The sequence below is a fragment of the Arvicanthis niloticus genome, chromosome 20, assembly GCF_011762505.2.
Source record: "Arvicanthis niloticus isolate mArvNil1 chromosome 20, mArvNil1.pat.X, whole genome shotgun sequence".
In the NCBI taxonomy this organism is placed as follows: Eukaryota; Metazoa; Chordata; class Mammalia; order Rodentia; family Muridae; genus Arvicanthis; species Arvicanthis niloticus.
The window spans coordinates 26385086-26411008 of record NC_047677.1 but is presented as its reverse complement, the minus strand read 5'-3'; the positions used below and the strand labels follow the sequence as shown (position 1 = coordinate 26411008).

Below are 25923 nucleotides of genomic sequence, written 5' to 3'. Positions count from 1 at the left end.
CGCCCTCACCCACTTTGTAGCCATTGCTAGCCTGGAATTCACTCTGTAGAACAGGCTGGTCTCAAACGATCACCTGTGGACCCCAAGTTCAGGTAATAGAGGCAGGGGGATCCCAGAGCAAGGTGGGATGATGTCGGAGAGTGACTCTGAGCGAGACTCCAACATCACCTTCTGCACCTGCACACACAGGCAAACACACACATATGTACATGCATACACATGCAAAAAGAAGATACATAGGAAATTTCCAAATATCTGGGAAATAAAATAAAAACATGTCTAAATAAACTTTTCGGGTCAAAAAAGCAACCAAGAATAAAGTTTAACAAACAAGTGAGATAAAAGGAAATTTAACAAAAAAGTGAGAACCCTTTTTTCTTACCTTTTGAAGCAAATGGACTCATAAAAAGATAAAACATAATCCTGCTCCTGCGTGATGGGTCTCCTGCACTGTCAGCAGGAGGGGGCAGGTCGCAGTCCAAAAGGAGTACTTTGGTATTGTATATCGAATTTAAAATGATGGCGTCCTGTGATCCAGGAGGTCCACTTTCCGAGTCTCTACCTCCCAGTATGGCTGTGGGTGCTCACTGTATAGGAAGAGACAGCTACATTACCACCAGTAACAATTGCACAAGTCAATATAGAACATGCAGGGTGTGATGGTTTTTATAGACAGCCATTGAGATGATCTACAGTCACTCGGAAGGTGGAGACACGGAGATCAGAAGTTCCAGATCGTCTTCAGAGAGAACTCAGAGATAGCTAAGAGTACCCGCTACTCTTGCAGAGGACATACATGCAAACAACAACAACAACAACACACACACACACACACACACACACACACACCCCAAATAAGTAAGCATTTATAAAAGCTGCAAACAACAAGGTCATCTTCAGGTACATAGTGAATTTGAAACCAACCTATGATAGATACATGGCTGTCTGCCTCAAAAAAAAATAAAGACCCTATTTCCTTCTGAGGCCTTAAGGGGGTCAGAGTTGCAACATATCTCTGGGGGTACAATTCAATATACCAATGACACATTTGTGTCTGTGACCTCTCCCCTCAATAATCCAGACAATCGAGAACAGGGTATGCTCTGATATTCTGAGCCAAATGCAAAAATTCAAGACCACTGTGGTGGTTGGAGTAAGAATGGCCCCCGTAGACTCCTATATTTGAGTTCTTAGTCATCAGGGAGTGGCATGACTTGAGAAGGATTAGTGGGCGTGACCTTGCTGGAGGAAGTGAGTCACTGAGGGGTGGACTTTAAGGTTTCAGAAGCTGAAGCCAGACTGGGTGGTAGTGGCACACACCTCTAATCCCGGCACTTCGGAGGCAGAGGCAGGTGGATCTGTGAGTTTAAGGCCAGCCTGGTCTACAGAGTGAGTTCCAGGACAGCCAGGACTACACAGAGAAACCCTGTCTCAAAAAAAAAAAAAAAAAAAAAAAAAAAAAAAAAAAAAAAAAAAAACCAACAACAACAAAAAACACAAAACAAACAAGCAAGCAAACAAGCAAGGCTAAGGCAGGTCCAGTGGCTCTCCCTTCCGGCTGCCTGCAGATCTGGATGTAGAACTCTCAGCTCTCCTTCAGCACCATGTTTGTCTGTACTGTCATGCTTCCCACCATGACAGTGGTTCTCAGCCTGCCTAATGTTGCATGCGACCCTTTAAGACAGTTCTTCATGTTGTGCCGACCCTCAACGATAAAACTGGTTTTTGTTGCTACTTCATAACTGTGATTTCACTACTGTCATGAATTGTAATGTAAAGATTGTGTTTTCCGATGGCCTTGGGCAACCCCTGTAGAAAGGGGCCACCATTCACAGGTTGAGAATCACTGTTCTATGCTACTAATGGACTAAACCTCTGAAACCTCTGTAAGGCAGCCCCTATTAAATGCTTTCTTTTTTAAGAGTTGCTATGGTCATAGTGTCTCTTCACTGCAGTAGAACACAAACACCAATCGAGGCCCATCTGAGAACCTGGCCCAGTCAAGAGACACCTGCAAAAACATGGCCTCTGGGCGAAGAATGTCCTAAAGTATCTTCTGAGTGGGTGTCACCAGCAATAAGACAGTGGAGCAAAGCAAGACAGTCTAAACGAACGTGGGTTTCAGTCAGCCATAGCTCAGTAATATTGTCAGTTGGCTAATTGTACTAACCTATGTCAGGTAAGATGTCGGACAGCAAGAAAAATGATGCCAGGTCATGGGAACTCGGTGCTGTTCAAATTTTCTTTAAATCTAGGACTGTTCCAAAAATATAGGCTGTTGGGGAAAAGAAGAGAGTTTGACAGTATTTGATAGCATATCAGAATTCACGGGATCTGCTACTCAGCTTAGGGCCGCATGCAGCAATAAACACTTACAGCAGAGGAAGACAGAGTTCTCAAATCAATACCTTCAAGCAACCACTTTTGAGAAGCCAGAAAAAGGAGATCAAATAAAAGTAGGCAGAGGGGGAAAGGTATTAAAGTGGAAATCTACGAAACCAGCAACAGAAAAACAATAGAATAAGTCAGTGAAGTCAGAAGTTGGTTCTTTCAAAAGATCAATAAAATTGCTAAACTCTGGCAAGACTGGGGGGAGGGGGAAAGAGGGTACACACACAGAAAATGGCCGAGATCAGTTATGAGAACAATATCATTACAAGTTCTAAACATGCGGGAAGGATAATTCAGGAGCATTATGAAGAAGTTTTATGCTAATAATGTCTACAATTCAGGTGATGAGGACACGTGTCCTCTGTGACTGGAGAGGCTGGAGAGATGACGCAGACACTAAGAATGTGTACTGCACTGGCAGAAGACTTAGGATCAATTCTCAGTGCCCAAGGCTCATAACTACCTGTAACTCCAGGGCATCTAACACCCTCTTCTGGTCTCTGTAAAATTGCACATGGGGTTAGACTGACTCTCTCTCTCTCTCTCTCTCTCTCTCTCTCTCTCTCTGTATATATATATATATATATATATGTGTGTGTGTGTGTGTGTGTGTGTGTGTGTGTGTGTGTACATATATATGTATATATACGTTTTATATATAGAGAGAGATGTATATATACATATACATATACATATACATATACATATACATATACATATACATATACATATACATATACATATACATATACATATACATATATATATATATATATCCCACACACCACACAAACATACTCTCTCACACACACAGGCACAAACACACATACACACTCATACTCACTCACACACATACCCTACTACACTACTTTAAAAAAATAGAAACAACAAAAACGGCCGGGCGGTGGTGGCGCACGCCTTTAACCCCAGCACTTGGGAGGCAGAGGCAGGTGGATTTCTGAGTTCGAGGCCAGCCTGGTCTACAGAGTGAGTTCCAGGACAGCCAAGGCTACACAGAGAAACCCTGTCTCCAAAAAAAAAAAAACCAAAAAAAACAAAAAAACAACAAAAACATTTTTGAAGTTGTTTTAAAGACATCAGACCTGAGGATACAGTGCTCCAGAACAACCGGTGTTCATGAAAGAAAGTGGGGGTTCTTCCACACTTTCCAGAAAAAGTTCCAGGCTGTGTTGCTCCTCTATTGAGCAGCAATGAACAAAATAAGACAAAACTCTTTCAAAAGACAGAAGAAGGCACGCTTCCCACTGAATCACCCTGATACCTAAGTGGAAGCCTGCGAAGGCGCTTCTCTTTGTGGCCAGCTGCCTTGGGACTGCCTTTGCTGGTGGTTGCCTTGGGTCTGGTTTTGTTGGTTTCTTTTGCTTTCTCTACTCCCGTTTTTTTCTTCCTGTTTCTTCTGATTTGGGTTCTCGAGGATCCTCGGATCTGCACATTTACAATTTCATCTAACTGGCAAAGGTTTTAAACACGATTGGTTCAAAAAATGTTTCCCTCTTTTTATGGCTCTGATGGTTGGAGGATGTCCTGCAGCCTGTTTTGTTCCTGCGTTTACATCTCCCTCCCACATGTTTCTTTTTGTAGTTTTTACTGTTATCTCTTCACAGTCGCTGCCTTCTCCCCAATTCACTATCATCCATTGTATCTAATATTGATTGATTTCATCTGAAGTATTTAATTTCAGATGCTAGATTTTTTTTTAATCTTTAACTTTCTTTTTAACCTCATTTTTTTTTGTTTGTCTGTTTGGTTTGGTTTGGTTTGGTTCCTCCCCCCACACCCCTTTTGGTGTAACCACATTTCACTCCTGCTTTATAAATACACTTGCAAGTATTTTAGTATCCCCTGCCTGCAGGTTCCATCACCTCTGCCATCCTGGTTCATTTCTGTGCCTCCACCCTTCCTGCTTCTTTGTACACCTGCCAGGGTGCATCTTCTGGTAAGATTGTGCTAAATAGTTTACACACTACTTTACACAGAAAAAGGTACTTTTCTTTCTTTTTTAAACAGTGTTTCTCTGTGCAGGGAAGTCCTAGAACCAGCTGTGCTGGAACTCTCTATGTAGACCAGGCTAGTCTCCAAGTTAGAGGTATGCTTGCCTGTGCCTCCCAAGTGCTGGGATTAAAGGCATACATCACTACACCAACCTCTAAGAGGGTACTTTTCCAATGTGATTAAGTTTACTAATCATTTGGCCTTAAAGGAGATGACTGTACCAAATTACATGGGCCAAGGAATGTCTAGTATAATTACATGAGTCTCTAAAAGCAAAGATGTCTGGGGAGATAGCTCAGCAGTGAAGAGCACTTGCTGTTCTTTGAGAGGACCTGGGTTAAGTTCCCAGCATCTGCATGGAGGTTCACAAACACCTGTAACTCCAGTTCTAGGGAGCTCAGCGCCCTCTTCTGGACTCTGAGGGCACCTGGGTACATGAAGTACACATAAACTCACAGAGGTGAACACACATATACAGGAATAATGTAAGTAATCCTTTTGAAGGACAGATGTTGTAAAGGGAGGTCAGGATATTTTTGACGATTGATAAAGCATTATTAAATGTGTTTTATGTATCACAGGGTGAATCACTGCTTTGAGGTTGGTTAGGACACCATGCCAGGAATGAGGGCAATCTCAAGGAGCTGTGGACAGCTCTAGCTGGCAGGAACCAAGGAAATGAGGGTCTTGGGGCTAAAGCATTAAGAACTAAGGTTGTGTCAGGTGGTAATGGCACACACTTTTAATCCCAGCACTCAGGAGGCAGAGAGGCAGGCAGATCTCTGTAAGTTCAAGGCTAGCCTGCTCTACAGAGTTTCAGGACAGTCAGGGCTACACAGAGAAACCTTGTCTTAAACAAACCAAACCAAACCAAAACCAAAACCAAAACCAAAACCAAAACCAAAACCAAAACCAAATGACAACAAAAACCTCCAAATAAACAAACATAGAACTGGAGTTGAGCTTAGAAGACAACCCAGCACTGTGACTGAGAACTCTGGAAATGGGTGTCCTGACTTCAGCAATCTAAAACTAGAAGCAGAACCCAACAGCGTGAGGCAGTGCCCAGAAATCCTCCTGTAAGAGGAGAAGTAGGCGCTTCTTGATGCTGCTAGCTTCATGGCAATTTCTTAAGCCCGTCATCAAGCCCTGATATGCCTGATGGTTTTTATTTGGATGCCAGCCATTGTAAACTGTTCCCTGTGGGATGCTGGGCCTGTGTGTATACAATCCCTACACGGTTTCCTCAGTTTGATCCTGTTGCTGTGTGGGTCCTTTCGTGATTCTTTCAAGCCCGAGTCCAGAGCATCCTACATCAGCCCCACCACCAAGGTGACAGCCTTCTAGAGACGCCATGACAAGATTTGCTGTCCTGGCAGAAGTTGATGGGAATGATCGATCTGGTATTTGCTGCTCCTTCTTTCTCTGATCGCACGTGGCTTTCTTTTATAGTTATTAGCCAAAGTCCCAAGAGGACCCTTCCCAGGCCCCCCACCCCCGTGCTCTGGTTCACATATGGATATGCCTGTGTTCCCACATATGCCAGGCACCTCCTCTCTCTGCTCTGCCATCTGCGGCATCAACTCAGAGAGGAAGTGTCATGGAGAATCTTTAATATTGAAGCACAGGTGCAAAGCCAGGCTTTCTCAGGGTCTGACCCAGACCCTGACGATTTAGAAAGCTTGCTCGTATTCAGTGAGGAATGAGACTCATTACCCTGGAAATCTATAAAAATGCTCGGGGAAAGGGAGATGGTCAGTCAGTAACGTGCTTGCCCAGAGGGGGTGAGTTCGGGTCTCCAGTGCCTATGTACAAAGACAGACATGGTGTATGTCAGTAGTCTGTGTGTGTAGGGGGGGGAGTATTTACTGGAGATAAGAGGATCCCTGGGGCTCTCTGGCAAATTCAGTGAGAGATACCTTCTTTAAAAAAAAAAAAAAAAAAAAAAAAAAAAAAGATGGCGGGGATTGGAGAGATGGCTCAGTGGTTAGGAGCACTGGCTGCTCTTCCAGAGGCCCCAGGTTCAATTCCCAGCACCCACATGGCTACTTAAAACTGTGTGTTAGTTCAAGAGCTAACACTGTCACACAGAGATAAGCGCAGGCAAATGCCAATGTGGGTATAAATAAATAGACAGACAGACAGACAGACATAAACGCAGGCAAATTGACAATGTGGGTATAAATAAACAGATAGACAGACAGACAGATTTTAAAAAAATCAAGATGGAGAGGGGAGATGACACCTAATCTCCCTCCCAAGTGCACGCATGTTCACACACACACACACACAGCTTATTCTCAGAGGGAACCCACTACGTGCTAGGCAGGTAAATGTGCCGGGCATTCTCTATTAACTATTAAGAGCATAAGACTTGGGGGGGCGGGGGGAGGTGTGGCATCTGTGCCCAAGAAAGGCTCACAGGGTTCCATGCTCTGTCACATTCCTGTGCCCCTTTGATCCTGGAATGGGACCTGGGTTGTCTTGACCCGGTTGACTCATGGCCCGGGAGACAGTGGGCAGCAGTTGGGCTCAGTTCCTCATGGCAGGCTCAGGGCACTCTCGTTCTATTCCCCCTTTTGCTTCTGTTTCTGCTGGACTCTGGGGACCCCACTCTCACCCTAACGGCAGGGGGTCCTTCTCCCCTGCTAGGAGGCACAGCTAGAGCTACTGGAAGCAGCGGAGTGGCAAGAGAGGTGTCTTCCCTGGGTCCTCCAGCCCCACCTGGAAGGCTCAACTCACACCAGAGTGCGTGGTCTCAAGACAAAGGTAGATCTGATTGATCCATAGGCATGCTTATTATTATTATTATTATTATTATTATTATTATTATTATTTTTAGTATGTGTCTACATTTGCACATGTATAGACAGGTGTTTGTGTGTGTGCGCGCGAGTGTGCAGGCACTAGCCAGAGGTCCGTCTTGGGAGCCTTCCTAAGACATGGTCTCTTACTAGGACCCAGGGATCCCTAATTTCAGGCTAGGCTAGCTGGCCAGTGAGCCTCAGAAACTCTCCCATCCCCATCTCCGTCTCCGTAGCTCTTGGATTACAAGGATTGCCATTAAGAGGGTTTTTGCTTGTTTGTTTGTTTTTAATGTGTGTTGAGGATTGAATCCAGGTCCCCATACTTGAGCATACCGCTCCTGGGACCCAACCTGCCTCTGGGCTCCTGCTAATGCAAGCTGAGCCACGAGGTGACTGTGAAGCTCCCAGCTCAAGCCCCAGCTCAGGCCTCTCAGCAAGTTACAGCAGAGCTGGGGGATCCACAGTGCTGCTGCTCTGGACAGGGGAAGGCTGCTCCATCCTGGCTCACCCTCCCTTCCAGGGACTGTGATTGAGGCGTGTGGTTCCCTTGGAAACAGTGCTCCTTGTCTCCTGGGGTCAGAATCACTTAATCTGTAGTTATAGCAATTTCGATGCTAGTGGGGGGGGGAGACCCCAGATACCCTGCACATCTCCACACCACCTGCCACACTCCTCCTCCTCCCCTTCCTCCCCCATCATCATCATTTTCCTAAGCATGCCGATCATCCCTCCTCATCCTCATACTTGGCTTCCCAGAGTGTGTGCCCGTGTGTGCGAGACACACACACACACACACACACACACACACACACACACACGTGTGCATGCTTTCTCCTAAGCTCAGACAGCTGCTAATGACTCTGTTTTCTAGCCCCCAACTGAAAAGGAACAATCATGTCCCCACCAATTACCTCCTCTCGGTGCCCGAGGTTCCCTGAGAACCAGAGCCGGCACACCCTCGCTTTTCAAAGGCTACATTACAATCAGATTAGGAGTGGGAAGCAGGAAACTGGCCAGGCAATCCATTTTCTTTGCTCTCCTCCGTTTAAGAGACTTCGATGTGTACAGGGGAAAATCAAGGGTGTGCTGGAGCGTGACTCTGGACAGCATCGTCATCTGTCAGCGTCCCATGCCAGTCCTGAACTAGAAACCCTCCGAAGCGCTGCTGTCTGACTGAGTCCCACTGTGGCTCCCTCCCACCCTGTGGTCCAGTGGGTTGGTGCTGAATAAAGGGGTGCAGAGTCTCCAGAAGACAGAGGTGAGCACTCACTCTGTCAGAGCAGAGATGGCCAGAGCCCCACCCCCCACCCCCAACTATGCTCTAGCTCTGACCATGGAAATCGATGGTGTAGAGGAGAAAAGGCTGCTGAGCGTGGAGGAGGGTTAAGAATACCCAAGCACATGATGGGAGGTGACAACTGTCAACACCAAGAAGCAGGTGTTGAAGTGAATCCACAGTTTGAGGTCATGCCAAGAAACTAAGGGAAAATACTTCCCCCAAAATGGTAAATCACAAATAAAGACCACAAAGGGGCTCGTGGCCACACTTGGAGCCCAGAGTCTCTGGAGTCCTAATGGTAGCAGAGATTAGGAAAGGCAGAGAAAGGGGGAGCCCTCAAGTCCTGCCCAGGGTCCTTGTCCATCATAGAAGTCCGACGTCCGACAGGAGTCTGAGGAAGTCCCAAATAGTAAGAGCTGAGACAGACATGGAAATGGCTCTTTTCAAAAATGATGACATGAACGTGTGTCCCCGTAGGGAAAGCAGGATTGTAGATTGTTACAGCGGTGCCCTGCCCACAGACTCACGGGCCTGACTGTGGTATACCTTCCAGGCAGTGTGTCAGAGTGCCTTTCCTATCAGCCCCTAAGACACCAGGAGGCTACTCCATTCTTTTGTGTAGGGCAGGGAAGAAATGCGTGTGGGGGGTAGGGGGAGTGTGCCCATGTGTGCACAGGTTTGACACAAGGCCAGAGGACATCCTCAGTTGCCATTTTTAGGTACCCTCCACCTCCTTTCTGAAACAGGGTTGCTCACTGGCCTGGAATTCACCAAGTAGGATAGGCTGGCTGGTCAGTGGACCCCAGGGATCTGCCTGTCTCCACCTCCCCTGGAGTGTGGTTAGAAACATGGCCACCGAATCTGGCTCTTTTCAGATGAGTTCTGCAGAATTGGACTCAGGCCTTCCTGCTTGCAAGGCAAGCACTTTACTGACTGAGTTATCCCCTACCAGCCTCTACTTTGTTCTTTCTAATGGCTGCATAGTTTCATCTTCTAGATAGGCAGGCAGCCAGCTAATATCAAAGCCTTAATCTGTCTCTATGCCATCTTGCAAGGAATATCCCAGGATATTTTTGAGTTACATGGTCAAATCCCTAAAGGTGAATGCCTATGCATTCCAACTTTTGATGTATGTTATTAAATATCCTCTCAAATATATTGTAGCAATTTCCACATTTAACAGCCACGTAGGCAAGCTCATTCCGTATCTTTGTCAGCATTAGCTGCCATCACTTTAATTTTTGCTAATCGCATGATCTACCGATTTAATCTCATTATTGCTTCGCATTAATCATGAGAGATGTAGCATATTTCCTATGCTCATTGGCCTCTTGCATTTCCTGTCTCTAAAAAACACCCATTAGTTCCCATGACTCATGTCTCCTGGTTTGGACGCCTTTTTCTTACCGGTTTGCAAAACCTATTTGTATAAATAGACAAAACGAATCTCCTGGCATATTCGTGGCAGAGACTTTTGAAATTGGCTGTTTCGCTTTGGAGAGATTTTTTTTTTCCTAATAAACACATTTAAAATTGTATAGGGAGCCAAGAACATTTTTTTTAATGTTTTCTGGACAGCTAGCTAGTTTAGATGACTTTGTCTTCTCTTAACATAAATGAATTCTCTCGGAAGCTTCTGAGAGAACTTGCAGATATGGTGACAGACATAGACAGGGATGTCAAGGGAACCATGACACTCACGGGCAGGGCAGGAGGATGTTAATACAGGGTCCTGTTTTCCTAAGAAAAAAAGATAAATTTCAGAACCGCCACACTCAATTTACACTAGTGCCAAGCAGAACGGTAGAAGTGATCACACATCACACTAGAGATGTGGCAAAGTCCTGAGAAGCCTGCTCTGTCCTGCTCCCACTTTGGAGGCTCACAGGTCCTCTGGCTTTCTAGTCAGCCGGTCTTATAACAAGGGCTTGGGGTCGATTTCTGGCAACTTGAGTCCTATGGCTGCTATGGGGCAAAGACTCTCTTCCAGGGGACACATAGAAACCTGCAGACTATTCAGGGCCATCTGGAGCCGGTTAGCTTTTTCATCATGTTTTTCCCGGGTCGGTTTACCTGGAGATCCTTGACTCGACCAGGCAGGATCTCCAGCTTCCTTAGCTTTCCTCAAGTTGTCAAAAGTTTTACGTATGGGATCACTAAATTCCTTGCTCCTCGAGGTAATGAGGCCTTCAAATATTTCCAGTCATAGGCTCTCAGTGTTCATCTTGCTATCCTGGAGTCTTTGGCAACTGTAGGTATCAGCAAATTGGAAAGCCTGTATGGGGTACTCTTAACATAGTCTGGTACTTTAAAAATTCATCCTTATAAATCTGTTTCTCTAGAATCGTGCATAGTACTACAGTCTGTATTAGTCAGTGTTTTCTAAAGGAACAGAGCTGATAGACTATATATACATCATATACACCATATGCATATACATGAGATTTATTAGGCTTACAGGCATTGTTCCAGGTAATCTAACACATGGCTGCCTCATAATGGAAGACTGAGGTTCTGGTAGCTGTTGAGTCCATGAGGGTGGATGGCTCAAGTCCCCAGCAGATACTCTGGGGACTCTGCTGTGCACAGGTCCCTGGCTGGCTAAATGACTGTATTGAAAAGAGATCTAATGATAAGTCAGTACCAACCTGGCGGGTCTCTGGAGACACCCCGGCTTTCTTTGAACTTGACCACATCTTGCTCAGTCCTTTTTATCAGTGTGCAGATGGCCACTTAACAGCTTCTGTGCAGGACACGAGGCTGCTGGGAACGCTGAAACCCTGGCAAGTTGGAACTGAGATAGGAGAAAGCACAGACAGCTTGAGGCAGGGTACGGAGGGGAATTGTGAGAGCTATGCTTTGCGGAGAGAGAGTGTGTGAGTCAGGGGAGCTAGGGGGAGACGCAAGCAGAGAGCGGGAGTTTATACGGAAAAAGACATGCCAATTCGAGAGGCGCCTGACTGCCAAGAAAAGTCTCGGGTCCCCAGAGAGACCGGTTCTGCTGTGTTCTGCACTGTGCTTGTCAGAAGAAATGGTTCCAAAAGGAAGATGTGTTCTCGGAGAAGCTTTCCCTGTGGGGGAGGGGAGGGTGGCAAGATGCTGGACCCTAGCTGTCTCAGGGTGAGATCTGAGGACAGAAAGAAGACAAGTGACTTGGTCTTTGGCTGACTAGGTGAGACTTTGCTTGCACCATTATAAAGAACAGAACTGAGGCTCACAAAAATGTTTTAACCAGGGGGCTTCCCGCAGTTGGGAGGGTCCAGCGAGGCTAGATACTGCCAGGTCATCTCCATTCTAGGTGACCTCTACTGTAGCTTTGGAGTGTGTAGTTCTGAGAGTCATGTCCAATGTCAAGAAGATCTTTCAAAGTCTCCAGGAAGAGCAGGTGCTTGCTGAGCTCCCAGATGACCCTAGTCCAACTCCCGAGGTCCTGTTTCTTCCCGTGTCCCTTGAATGCGTAAGACTGGGAAAGTTCCCAGAGGCCATAGGTTACAACTGCTTTCATGACACAGTCTTGGAAATGGGGTTCAGGGTGGTGAAGGGGGAGGGGCAGTGGCAACTCCAAGGTCACACGGTCACACAGCAGATGGTAGATGTTTGGATTCTCATCCTAAGGTGGCCGTTTCCCTTCTCAACACACCAGCATCTCCTGTCCCATATGGGGCCAGCCCACAGGGAAACTCCTGGTCCCACCAATCAGACTCTTCACCCTGAGCAGAGAAAAGCATGAGTACTTTGCCAAGCCCCTGGAAGCTGTCCCCACCACACACAGGAACGTCTAGAGGCCCTTCCCATCCAATGGAGCCCCTTAAGTTCTATTAGGTCCCCAGTGCCACTAAATGACCAATTGCAACTTCAAAGTCAGCCATACCATGGTTGCTGGGAACTGAACCATGGGCCTCTGGAAATGCAGCCAGTGCTTAACCACTGAGATATCTCTCCAGTCCCCAATGTCACATCTTGATATCATAAGACTGCACATTCCTGACACTTTCTTAGATGGTTTGTTGCCCCCCCTACATCCAAGTCCTGTCCCCCTATGTTAGTCAGGGTTCTCTAGAGTCACAGAACTTGTGGAATGTCTCTATATAAAGATACATTAAGGGAAATTATTGGAATGACTTACAGGCTGCACTCCAATTAACCCAGGAAAGTCCAAGAATCTAGTAGTTGCTCAGCCCACAAGGCTGGGTGTTTCAGCTGGTCTTCTGTATAAGCTGGGATCCTGAAGAAATAAGTTCCAACAGATGTGCAAGCAGGCAGAGAAGGAGGAAGGCTTCCTTCTTCCAATGTTCTTATGTCGGCCTCCAGCAGACGGTATGGCCCAGATAAGAGGTGTGTGCCACATGCCTCGACCTAAGCTGTTCTTTAGTTGGAACTTGCTCTGTGCCAGGCTGGCCTTGAACTCACAGATCTGTTTGTCGAGTCTCCTGGGATTAGAGGAGGGTACTACCTTGCCTGGGCCTAAGCTTTTCATGGCTACTATGCCTCAAGATCTGGATCACGGGTGTGCCTTCCGTTTATGGATTACAATCCATTCTAGATGTAGTCAAGTTACCAGCCAGGAATAGCCTTCACACCACACTCTCCCTGTCTGTGTTCCCAAGCCTGTGACCTTCTGACCCCATCCTTGGGATCCCAAAAGCACCCCCAAGGCCTGTTACTAATTTAGTCAGAGAAATCTCAGTACTTGGAGCTGGGATCGATCCTCAAACCCTGAGCAGCTGGGGGAAAGCACTTGAGGGTCTGGGTCAGGGAGGCCTGGGTGAGTGAGGCTGGAGAGAAAACTGACTTTTTTTCAAATTTTATTTTCTCTCTCTCTCTCTCTCTCTCTCTCTCTCTCTCTCTCTGTGTGTGTGTGTGTGTGTGTGTGTGTGGCATGTATGACATGTGTGCACATGTGGAAGTCAGAGGATAACCTTATAGAGTCAGTTTTCTCCTGCTACAGGTCCTGGGGATTGAACTCTGGTCATCAGGTTTGTCAGCAATTGAACCCAATTCCTGAGCCATTTTGCTACCTCAAGAGCTGGAAGAAACCCTGTTTCCCATCCTGGGTTCCCATTCCTGGGATGGAGAGGCCAAGTCATATGACACACCCAGGGTGATGAGCTCCTCACATCCTTCAAAAGTCACTTGCCAGAGAGTCTTCTGAATCACATACACCCAGTCCCTTGGTCTCTGCCTGTCTGTTGTTTCTCCCTGCCAGCTTTGGGTTTCTAGAAACTTCCACCTCACAAATTCTCCTGAGCGATCCATCAGCTCAATTTTGTTTACCAGGCTCACTTCCTACCCGGCACTCAATCTGCCCTAGCACACACCACCTTCCCAGCACCGGGTCACTTCCTGGCACACTCAGCCGATGCACACCCGTCGTCTCAGGCCCCAGGAGCCTGGCCTTCTCCAGATCGTCCCACCCCAGGGGGCACCTGCTTCCTGCTCTTCCTCTGCCTCTGTGCCCTAAGTTCAGGGTCCACTCACAGCTCAGGGGTCATTTCCCAGTGACCCCGCCCCATCTGGTTGTCAGAGGACAAAGCAGGGATTTAGGATGGCTTCCTGAATCTGGTGCCTTCGCCGAACTTGTTTTTTTCCACACAGAATGAAGATACTCTCAGATGGTCTCTGGATATTACATCTATTATTTTAGAAACTTTTGCCATCCCCAAATCCAAATAAGTAGTCCATGTGTGTTAAGTGACAAGAAAAAGTCACATTCAGGTGGGACAAGAAAGAACCCTTCTCTTTCCATCAACAGCCCCTGCAGGTCATGTAGCTTTGGATACCAGATTTTTGCTGCCGAGACCTGTGTCAGCCCAGTGTACATATAGGAAACACATTCAAAGGTGCTCACTTTTTTTATAAACAAGGTCTTACCTCCTGGCAGACACAGAGTTGGGAAACAGACCAGAGTGACACAGCAGCATGCCTAAGACCAAATTAATAACTTGTGGAAGAATCAGAACGTGGGGTCCTGAGCCCCAAATGTAAGGTTATGCCACAGTTACAAACCCATAAGGATGGATGGGGTGTAGGAGAGGGAACACAGCTTCCAGAAAATGAGACATGTATGCCTGACCACAGGGTGCTTCACCATGTCTGTGCTTTTATACTGGATGAAACACTGGGGTATGTGAGCATCTCCCAACCAAAGCTATAGGGTGATGCATAGTCCTGGGGAGTTTTATTTATGAGGCTATACCCACCTAAGTTCTAAGTGATTCTGTAAAATACCATGGATGGGACAGCTTGAAGTACAGATGTGTCTCTCACATCTGGAGGCTGGGAGTTCAACATGGAGGCGCCAGCTGACCCTGTTCCTCATGAAAGCCTCTTCCTGGTTTTAGCTAACATCACCAGGTCCTCGCCTGGGTTTTCACTGGTGTACATGCACATGAGTGAGGTGCTGAGATTGGTGATAGTCACTTTCCTAAGGACTCTAGTATTGTGGGATTCCTCCCACACACCTTTGCTGACCTTAAGGTTAGCATTCCCTTGAGGGCCTATCTGCAAATGAAGCTAACCTGGGCTTCAGTCTATGACTGGAGAAAACATTGACTTGAACAAGTTTATAAGGCTCTGTGCGTGTGCATGTGCGTGTGTAGTGTGTGCGTGTGCGTGTGTGTGTGTGTAAGTGAGAATGAAGTATTTTATAACTGTTCCCATTCTTCTTGGGTTAGTTTAACGGTAACAACAACAGTATATTTATTATAAGTTTTTAAACTTATAATACATAAACATTTATTTAGGGCATACATGCAGGAGTCAATTCTCTCTGTCCACCATATGTATCCTGGGATTGAACTCTGCTCACCCTGCTTGGTGGAAAGCAGGTTACCTACTGAGCCATCTCAAACTTTTAAGAATAGAAACCACAGTCACCTAAAAGAAATGGATGAATAGTCCCTTTGCAGCCCCCTCTGCCATTCCTGACTGTCTCCCATCTCAGGCACAGAGCTCAGCAGAGGTCATAGCATCTATTGGACATGTGACCAGGCAGCCAAACTTCTGAGGTTTCCACAAGCCACAAACTGCACACACAAAAGTCCAGTTGGACTGCAAGGCCTTGCCTCCCACATCTGAAGTGTTGTTACCCCAGGCTGCCCCGTGTCAGCTTATTGAGCCTAGAATCAATATGGAGGCACCAGCTGACCCTGTTCCTCATGAAAGCCTCTTCCTGGTTTTAGCTAGCTACCTTCTCACCAGGTCTTCACCTGGCTTTTCACTGGTGTGCATGCATGTGCATGAGGTGAGGTTAGGCAGGTCTCCCTCCTGCTTCAGGCCCTATAGGTCTGGAATGATGGATTGTATTTACTCATGGTGGGCCCTTCTGCCACTTGAGGAGAAGGATTCTAGTCATCCTGCTTGCTTGTGGGCATTTGTTTTTCCTCCCTTACCTCCATCCCTCCCTTCCTCCTTCTCCCTCTGCAAATTTGGCCGAGCAAGCCACTTCATGCTAGCTTCTCCGGCCATTCTCTTAGGGCACATGCAGTGACAGGAAGATTTCTGCAGTGGCCACTTCCAGAGACGTGGTGGGAGATCAATGTCCCCTTCATCCAAGGTTGCAAACATCACATCAGTGAACGATGAACCATCCACAGCCCCTGGTCTCATTCTCAGAAGAGGATCAGATGCCCAAAGAGGGACTAGCCATTTTTTGTGACTGCCACTCGACAGCCCCCCACAACCCTGCCCTTTCATACTCAAGCCCTTGTTCCCTCTCTTTCTCTCTCCCTCTCTCTCTCTTCTTCTCTCCCTCTTTCCCTCTCTTACCCTCTGTCTCTCTCCCTCTCTCCCTCTATCCTTCTTTCTCCCTCTCTCTCCCTCTCCCCTCCCCCACTGTCATAAGCTGCCCCAGGCCTCTGGTAAGAACACCAGTGGAGTCAGGAACATGCAAGGTAATTCCTGCCACTGTCCCTCCTCCCCCACCTCCACCCCAGCAGCTGCGAGCAAGCTTGGCAGCTGGAGTCCTGGGGAGCAATGAATCCATCACTGGGGTCAAACTCGGGGGCCCAGGGTATGTGTTAAAACAAGAAAACCAATCAGAGCCGAAAATGAAAGGCAGCGGAGGTGTGAAGTGAGGAAGGAGACTGCCAGACAGGCACTGGCTGCTGCCCAGCTGCCTCCAGGTCTTTGTAGGCCCCACCACACTACCCAGGTCGGGAAGCAGATTGCCAGTGAGTATCATAGGCCTGCCTCTCTCACCCTAAAGAATAGGACCAGCTCAGGGCTCTAGAAACAAGGAAATGCCCCAAACACAAAACATGTTAGTTGACAGACTCTTGGGGGGGTCAATGCTCATTCCAAGGTACTCTAAAGCATCAGACTCAAGGAACAGGCTTCAAAGCCCCTCCTCTGGTACAGCTGTTGTGGGAAAAGCACTAGACCAGGGTCACCGTGTTCTAAAACTAACTTAGGTTATGCGTTGGGTCTGGCTGTGCGGAGGTCAGGTCCCCAGAGTACCATGCATGGCTGAAGGGAAGGCCAGCACACAGGACAGCTATGATACAGCCTAGCAGGGAAGAGACTAATGACATCTTCGAAGGTCTGGTACCAAGGGGCAGCTATAAGCACAGGTGCCACCGACGGCAAAGACACAGGAAGCAGGATGAACCTGATACAAAGAGTGCTTGCTGTGCCAAGGGCTTCACGCCAAGCACTGACCCGGGGGTCCCCCAAGGATAGGGGGCATCAGGGACCTCTGATGCTGATGGAGCTAACAGGGTACTTGTGTCAACCCTCATCCTTGCCCAGCACAGATACCCCAATGAGGGAGTTGAGCCAGGTGGCCCCATCGTGACCAACAAGGTGACCTGTGGGTCTTAGAATGAGAGAGAGGCCAATCCAGGCTGAATACTGTTCTGCCTCTCTTCATTTATCCACCTATGCTGACAAGCACAATTGCTCCACTGGCCTCAGACTCCCAGAAAAGCTCTGGAGAGCCCGGGTGGCCGCTCTATTAACACACAAACCGGTAGCCCGGCAGCTGCTGACACTGGGGTTAATTAAATCTATCTCCCCATCAATTCTCATTCAAGTACTATCGACGGCCATTAGATGGGTGACAGAGTGACAAGGGGACAGCGATAGACTTGTCTTAACTCCCACGCTGCTTGGAGAGGGTCCACCTCTCCGCCGAGCTCCCCTACTGTCCCCAGGGAGAGCCCAGCTATGCACGCCAAGTTACTCCCTACCCAGCGCCTGGCAATCAGCAGCCAGCACACCAGGCTACGCCCCACCCCACGCCTGCCAATCAGCAGCCAGGCTCCCTCATCTTTGGTTTTTTCTTCAAGTTTTTTTTAGGTATTTGTTCAGTGCCAAATCTGATGGGCAGAGAAGTACTTGGCTCAGGACTTGGGTTATTCCCCTCTCTGCACTCAACCAAGCCTTTTCTCCACCAAACCAAATCTAGCCAAGGTCGCCTCTCCCCTGGGCCTCAGCCTGCCTCTTCACCCTGACAGCCCTTGCTACACAGGCCCCACTGGACAGAAAAATAGTCTGCCCACATACATTCTCATGCTAAGCCTCAGATTCTGGCCTTATGTCATTACCTGGTCACAGGGACTTCATGGATGTGGTTGGGGATCGTGGATAAACAGACTGTTTCAGATTACCTGGATGAGCCCAGTGGGATTGCACAATCCTGAGAGAGGACAGTCAGAAATGTGACGGAGGCGAGCCACACATGTGACATGAGATTTGACATTCCGGAGGGGACTATGAACCCAGCTATTCAGAAAGCTGTTGAGAAAGGAAAGAAAACACTCTCCTCTGGTGTTCTGGGAGGAACATGTACCAGTTTAGTTTTGGCCCAAAGAGACATCCATCAGACTCTGCCCTCTAGAACTAGGTAGAGATGTGGTGGTTTGAATGAAAATGGACCCTGTAGGTCCAGATGGAGTGGCACTTATTAGGAGGTGTAGCCTTGTTGAAGTAGGTGTGGCCTTGTTGGAGGAAGTGTGTCACTAGAGGGTGGGCTTGGAGGTCTCAGATGCTCAAGCCAGGCCCAGTGTGGCATTCACTTCCTGCTGCCTGAGGATCCAAATGTAGACCTCTCAGCTCCTTCTCCAGCACCAGGTCTGCCTCCAGCACCAGGTCTGCCTGTGTCCTGCCATGCTTCCCGCCATGACCATATTGGACTAAACCTCTGAAACTGTAAACCAGCCCCAACTAAATGTTTTCCTTTAAAAGAGTTGCTTTTATGAATGGTTTATGTTTTTCCTTTATAAGGTAATGGTGTCTCTTCACAGCAACAGAACCCTAACCAAGACAAGAGATGTGTTGCACCATAGTTAACCCACCCCTGCTCACTCTGTGTTCACCCTACCCACTCATATCTCCTGTCCTTCCGGGCACTATGCCTGCCACTCTACCTCCCTCCCTGTGACTTCAGTTTGAAGGAGAACCCAAGGCTCCCAAACTTTGTGCCCAGTGTGGCTGCCTTTGCCTCCTGGTCCTTAGGTCTGAGTTTGAGGCACAGGCAAAGGCTGAGGCAGGCCTAAAGACATTTGGGGGAGGGGCAGAGGTTATGCAGCTGATCAGGGATCCGTTGATGAGGAACATGCAATTGTCACAATGAGCCGTGGGCTGTCAGGGAAAGGCCACACTGCTATGTGTCAGAACAGTTCTATTTGAAATTCTGAGGGGGGTGGAAAGGGAATGGAACCCCAAGGTTGAGGAGGAGGCTCTTGGAGATCCATAGTGAGTACAAGAGACCATGATAGGAGGTTTACATTGGATTCTCTACCCCTGGGCCTATGAGAACTGCCCTACTGAGTGCTCTCGCAAGCCTTTGCTGCAGCCAGATCTGGCACATGGGGTTCATGCTGTGGCTGTTAAGTCTGCTTAGGGCCTTCAAGGTCAAGGAGAGGAATCCACTCAGACTATCCATCCAATGGACCCAACTGAATGGCCAGTGCATCAGAACAAGTAAAGCATCAATCACTAGGGTGAGTGGAAGGAAGGCAGGTACCCACAAGGCCAAAGCAAAGGATGCTGGGTTCAGATGTGTTTTCATATACCTGGGCTAGCCTTGAACTCCCTGTAGAACTAAGGACGACGATGGCTTTAAATTCCTGATCTTGCTTCCACCTTCCAGTCACTAGTATTACAAGCATGTGCCACCACACATGTGCCACCACGAATGTGCCACCTCACATGTGCCACCCACATGATACTGGAGAAAGAGCCCAGAGTGTCGTACACCCTAGGCAAGCATGCTACTGAGCTACATTCTTGGCTTCAATCCTGGCTTCTTAGTGCCCACACCACCCCAGCCTCAAGGCAGAGTGGAGCAGGCTGATCTCTAGGTTTGAAGAACTCAGGATTTTGGACCATCTTGAAAACAAGAAAAAGCCTAGAGTCGAAGGTCCCAAGAAGCCCTGGAACTTCTGGCAGGCTTTTTCCAGGTCAAAAGCAAAATACAGTTGGAATGCTGAGTCTGGTGGTGGACTCTGAAGGCAGAACCTGCACTGAGATAAATAATGGTGAGGTCAAGCAGGGTGGTGGTGCCTTTAATCCCAGGACTTGGGAGGCGGAGGTAGGCGGATCTCTGTGAGTTCGAGGCCAGCCTGGTCTACAGAGCTAGTTCCAAGACAGCCAGGGTAACACAGAGAAACCCTATCTCAAAAAACCAAAAACCAAAATAGATAGATAGATAGATAGATAGATAGATAGATAGATAGATAGATAGATAGCATGTGAATCCATGATCTTCCAAAGGCGGAGGACATCAAGATTACATACCCAGGGGAGCCAGATTTTAAGGAGATGAAAACTTCCTGTTATCACAAATCTCCACCGACTTGGTGGCTTAACTTAGGACTTCCTAGTTGTGGAAGGCAGAGTCACAACACACAGGCCAATGGAGTAGCATACCTTTTTGAAGACGGTGGCTTAATCAAGGCCAAGAAACATATACCTAGAGCAGTTTGTGTCCGCCAGAGACTGAGAAGTTTATTCAAGGGCACTGAAGCCTATATACTCAGCATCAGAGAGAAAAAGCACATTCAGAAACATCTAGAAAGTCCTGGCCCAGAAGTTCCTGAAGATCTCTCTGTGTACCCTGCCTCCCCACCCCTCACAGTATGAGCTATGAGACTACCCAAGAAGAATGGCTTTAAAGACATGGACTCCTACACCAGGCTGTGGTGGCGTACACCTTTATTCCCAGCAGTAGGGAGACTGAGGCAGGCAAGACTCTGAGTTCGAGGCCAGCCTGGTCTACAGAACTAGTTTCTGGACAGCCAGGGCTACACAAAGAAACTCTGTCTCAAAAACAAAACAAAACAAAACAAACAAGCAACAAACAAAACCATGGACTCTTACAAAGCCTCAAGCTCTGGTAGCGTGGAAACACTGGTGTAGCATAGTTAGAGCGACATCAAAGAAAAGCACTGTAGACCTTCACTGTGACCCACCCACCTTCTGCCAAACTTCTGATCAATCCCACTTTTCCTAAGTCACTGACCCAGATTTAGCCATTCCCTGTTCCCTCCAGGGAGAGCCAATGAGGTCACTCCCCTGTCTCCTGTTTTGATTTGATGTGACTTCCTATCTGTCTTTAACTCTGCCCCAATCCCATCAGTAACCCTGGGCTAGGATACACTGACCACCCCCATCCTGCCCTTTAGAGAACCAAGGTAAACACTAATCACAAGATTAAAGAAGCATCCTTAATTATGACAGAAACACCCTTGTATTTCATTTCTCAGCTGAAGATCCAGCTGCTTGGATTCTGAACGGTAGGATGATCCAAGTTTGTCGCTGACAAGAGTTCACCTTCAACAGGCTTCCAGGGCTCTGCTAACCTGTCTAAATGTGGTGGAGTTGACTGTGGTTTCCCTGGATTGAGTCTCTACTCCACACTCAGCAGGACACTGTTGTGTGAACTGACTTAGTACTGATGCCATGCCAGCCAACACTGTAAGCTGCCCCTTTGCCTGTTCAAAAATAGGTGCAAGAGCACCAACTGACTCTATTCCAGTGACAATGTTATACCCCTACTGTGATGGTTTGTATATGCTCGGCCCAGGGAGTGGCACTATTAGAAGGTATAGCTCTGTTGGAATAGGTGTGGCCTTGTTGGAGTAGGTGTGTCACTGTGGGTGTGGGCTCTAAGACCCTCATCCTAGCAGCCTGGAATTCTGCTAGCAGCCTTCAGATGAAGATGTAGAACTCCAAGCTCCTCCTGCACCATGTCTGCCTGGATGCTGCCATGATCCCATTTTGATGATAATGGACTGAACCTCTGAGCCTGTAAGCCAGCCCCAATTAAATGTTGTCCTTTATAAGAGTTGCCTTGGTCATGGTGTCTGCTCACAGCAGTAAAACCCTCACTAAGACAGACGTCCCTAACTGTGACACCTATATAGAAGTGTCTTCTCTTCCATAACAAAGCCCTCTTGGCTAGCAGAACCAGAGTGTAAGGAATGGGAGTCTAATTTGGTAAATCTAGGGTAGGGAAGAGGTTATGCTTCTCCTGTTATCAAGGGATGCTGGATTCAGCAGCATCTAAGCTGGCTGTCTGGGTGTGCCTGGCACACCAGCCTCCCACAGGCAGCGCCAGGATGGAGGCTCTAGAAAACTTCCCACCACTCCACAAAGCCACTTGCTTCTGAGATGAGCTTCCCAACAGAAGAGTGCTTGAGCTTCCCCTGTGGATTCATTTGTACAGAAAAGAAACTGATGTCAGATTCTGTGCTGTAGGGGAAACAGTACAGCTAAGAATCACTGAAACTCACAGGTGGATTGTTTAAAACAACCCTCTCAGGCAGGGAAAGGCAGAGATCCAGTTAGAACTTGTCCCCTCCTGTTACAAAATAAGAGTCAAACGCACCATCATGTAAGCTGGCTAGCCTCCCAGATTCAAGGTGCTTTATCCTGGGACCCAGGGGCACTGTTGCTGCCAAATGAGATTAAACAACCATCATTGCAACCTCCGTATGTTGCCCACGGCGTACCTGGGAGTCTTCATGATAATGACCAGCTCTCAGTTTCTCACCCCTTGGAACAGAGCTTAGTGATCCATCACACATCTTCCAGTTAGTTTAAAAGCAGGGGTCTATCACATTCTGTCTCCTGCACCTACCTATCCCATCACCCTGTACTTCCAGACACAGTCCTTACAGATAACCCTGCCCTTCTGCCCCAGACGAAGCAAGAGGACTGGTATCCAGCATTATGTGAGGCCTACAGTCTCTAGTCACAGCCCTCATAGACTACAGGGGGTGGGGCGCATCTGACCCTGACCCCAATCTACTTCTAGCAGGTATGTTTTTGTAAGCTTTGGGAATCAGTATTGACTTTGGCCCGAGTGGATTTTCCAACTCTCCCTCAAGAGTTCTGGGAGCTAACTGGATAAGAAAGGGATTCTGGGAGCTGCTCTTGAATGAGCAAGTGGTGTGGTGTGAGCGGTAAGACTGTATTTGTTTTCACTTTTGCCAAAGGGAGTTGAAAGCAGATGCAACAGCTTCTCCAGACCCTTGCTGCTAGGATAGCACAAGACACTGAACCATCACTGAGACCCAGTTGGAGCTAGAAACCACAGTGTCCAGCAAGAGGCACAAGACTTCTCTTCAGACAAGGGCTGTTTGTTTCTCAGAGTTAAGAAGCCAACTGTCACTAAGGACAATGATCAGTGGGTCTTAAGGGACCTCAAGACAACTACATGAACCCAGTTGTCCCAAGTATGGTCTAAAACAAAACAAAACAACCCTGGCTTGAGCCTAGAGATGTTCATGCCACTTCAGCAAGTGGCTCTCCTGTTCCATGGAGACCTTAGAACTTCCAGCAGTAACTAGTCAGTACCCGCTGCCCCTACCCCTTGCTTGGTGTTCTTTTCCAGTTGACATCTTCTGCAGAAATACTATGCAGATCCAGCTAGTCAGATTCCCCTAGATCCGGGGACCCTGGTACCTTGTCACCTGTGCTAGGCCACAGCAACCAGGTCTAAGCAAATCCTAGGACTGGTACATGAGGACATCAGCAGAGATCTCATCTCTCCAGATCACTCTAAGCCCATTCTGGAAAGCTTTGACAGAGCCTCTTCTATTTGGGTGAAGATATGTACGTATGTAGCCCACACCTCCCTTCTTTGTTATACAGGCAAGGCTACCTCACCTGTATGAGGCTATGAAAGGGACAGAGGGCCCAAGGATATACCGTGGGCACAGGAACATCAGTCTATTCTCTCTTGACATGATAGCAGTATAAAGACACCTGATCGCTAGCTAAGGCCAGCCACCACATGGAGCCCTCTCTGTGCCTGTCACTGGTGTTCTCGAAACAGCTCAGTTGAGAGCCCAGCTCCTGGAGCACAGGAGCTACTCAAGCCCCACCATTAGAAGAATGCCTGGCACTGAAAGTGAAGCTCCTTTTCTCTGCCAGCACAGGAGACTTTGTCTTCGCTCCGTGACAGACAGGGGATAGTCCAGCTGTGGGACTGCTACCATCCATATCATCACTGGATGCCTGAGAAGCCAGCCTGTTCTTGAAGAGAAGCCCCATGATCAGGACCATCACAGGACAGTGCTCCCAGCAAGGTGACAGTCATGGCTAATACAGCACACTCCAGGAGAACAACAGTCAGATCTAGAGCCGTAGGAATACCATCATCAGAGCCCAGGCACCAGGGCAGAGACAAAAGGATGTCAAAGACATCCAAAAAGCTCATGGCCTCTTAAGAAGAGCTAAGATGTCTCTAGTGACATGTCCTGGTGGCAGAGTCAGGACTGAAAGTACCAGAACACAGTAAGGAGACCAATGCCTAGTCCCAGGACATGTGCACCTGTAAGAAACAGGCAGGGAAGTTGGAAACATACATGGAAGGGCGAAAGAGAAGGGGGGACAGCAGAGGACATTGGGTCACCTGTCCCTGAGCATTCTAGTTCCACACATTGTCATAGACTTGTGATAATGCAAGGTCCTGGCCCCCATGGGTACAGCCAGAGATCTCTCCGAATTGCTGTTTCTAACCAGAACTTCAACTCAGCCATCTAGCACTGAGTCAAAACGACCAGAGTGAAGTTGACTAAACAGCATGACCTTAGCAATCACTGGCCCCAACCCGGCAGACCCAACGACAGCTGTGTGGAGCCAGAAGCCCCACTGTGCCACCAGGGCTTCTCCCCTCTCCTCTACCCCACTCCTGCTACCAATATCCAAGAACCCCTGAGCCTTGGTTCACAGGCGTAGGATACCTCCCAGGCTGACTCAGGATTTCTCTGGCTTGTGCCTGTGTTATAGCCCAGGGCTGTCACACACCACCAGTGATCTCATTACCTCCAGCTCCCCAAAGACGAGCCTTAAACTCTCTTTATACCTCCAGGCTTTCGCAAATAGAGTCACCACGGCAGTTGGAGTCCAGGAGGTCTCGTTCAGGTTGGAGAGGTGAGCAGACCCAGAAGTGACATATTCCACCATGATAATCTGGGGGTGTCTGGGACAGTGCACAGGGCTTCCTAAGTGCCCTTGACTATTGAGTGCAAGTAGAGTGAGGGGGAGGGGACAGAGCATCTCCTGGGAGTAACTACAGCAAAGCAGCAGGGACCTAGGCTGTGGACTGTACCCAGGTAAAGAACAAATGTGTGTTTTCTGTGAACACACTGGCCCCAGCAGCTCCTTGGCATGGAGAGAGCATGAAAGAGGCACAAGGGCACTCATGGCCTTGAGTCAGAAGTGACATGGCTTCCACCCACATCAAGTTGAGGGTTGTTAGTGAGACAATATTTCAAAGGTACTGTGGAACCAAAGACATGGAGACGATCATGGAGCACTGTTAACATCACGGTACCTGAACCCTTGTCACAGACACTATATGTTTGCTCAGAAACACCACCACCGCACTGACCAGTCCTAAGCGAGGTTAGCTCTCAGGAACCAGGAATGGCAATGGTAGTCTAACATTCACAGTTGGCTGTCAGTTGTCCAGGGAGACCAGAATAGCAGAGCTTTCTGGAAGCCAGCAGTTTTCATGAACAGCTATTAGTATTTCTTCTTTAGACAATGCTTATCAACACCAGGGTGTGACCTATTGGCATGGTATGCCACGCCCAACCAATCTGTAAGGGACACCCACCTCAGCAGCCTCCAACACAGAAATCATCTGTCCCAGAGCACTTAAAGCTAGGGCCAAGAGCCAGTGCCGATCCCTCAGGCAGAACCCAGCCTGGCAGAGCCCCCAACCCCCGCAACACCTCCACTGAGACTTGGCCACCGAAGCCGCAGTTATACACTGCTGTCCTCCACAGTTTTCATCGAGAATGTGGACCAGGTTGTCCACCCCCACTGTGTGTACTGATGATAACTTGGTGCTGCTGTGCTGACTTCCTGTGTGACTGGAGGGTGAGAGCCCACGGTCAGTTCTGAGCGCGACCTATTGCAAAGCACTTGTCTGCCGGGAGAGGTCCTGTGGGAGTCAGCCAAGGAGAATGTAAACGG

General features: G+C 48.1%; 1 long non-coding RNA gene across 1 annotated transcript; it reads right to left on the bottom strand.

The window, feature by feature from the left end:
* Nucleotides 1-388: 388 nt before the first annotated feature.
* On the bottom strand, nucleotides 389-16074 carry LOC143435264 (uncharacterized). The gene is made up of 3 exons (XR_013105401.1): nucleotides 11139-16074; nucleotides 2171-2275; nucleotides 389-587 (listed from the first exon to the last, which is right to left on the bottom strand). It is a non-coding gene; the product is annotated as an uncharacterized LOC143435264 (long non-coding RNA).
* Between the last annotated feature and the right edge of the window lie 9849 nt (nucleotides 16075-25923).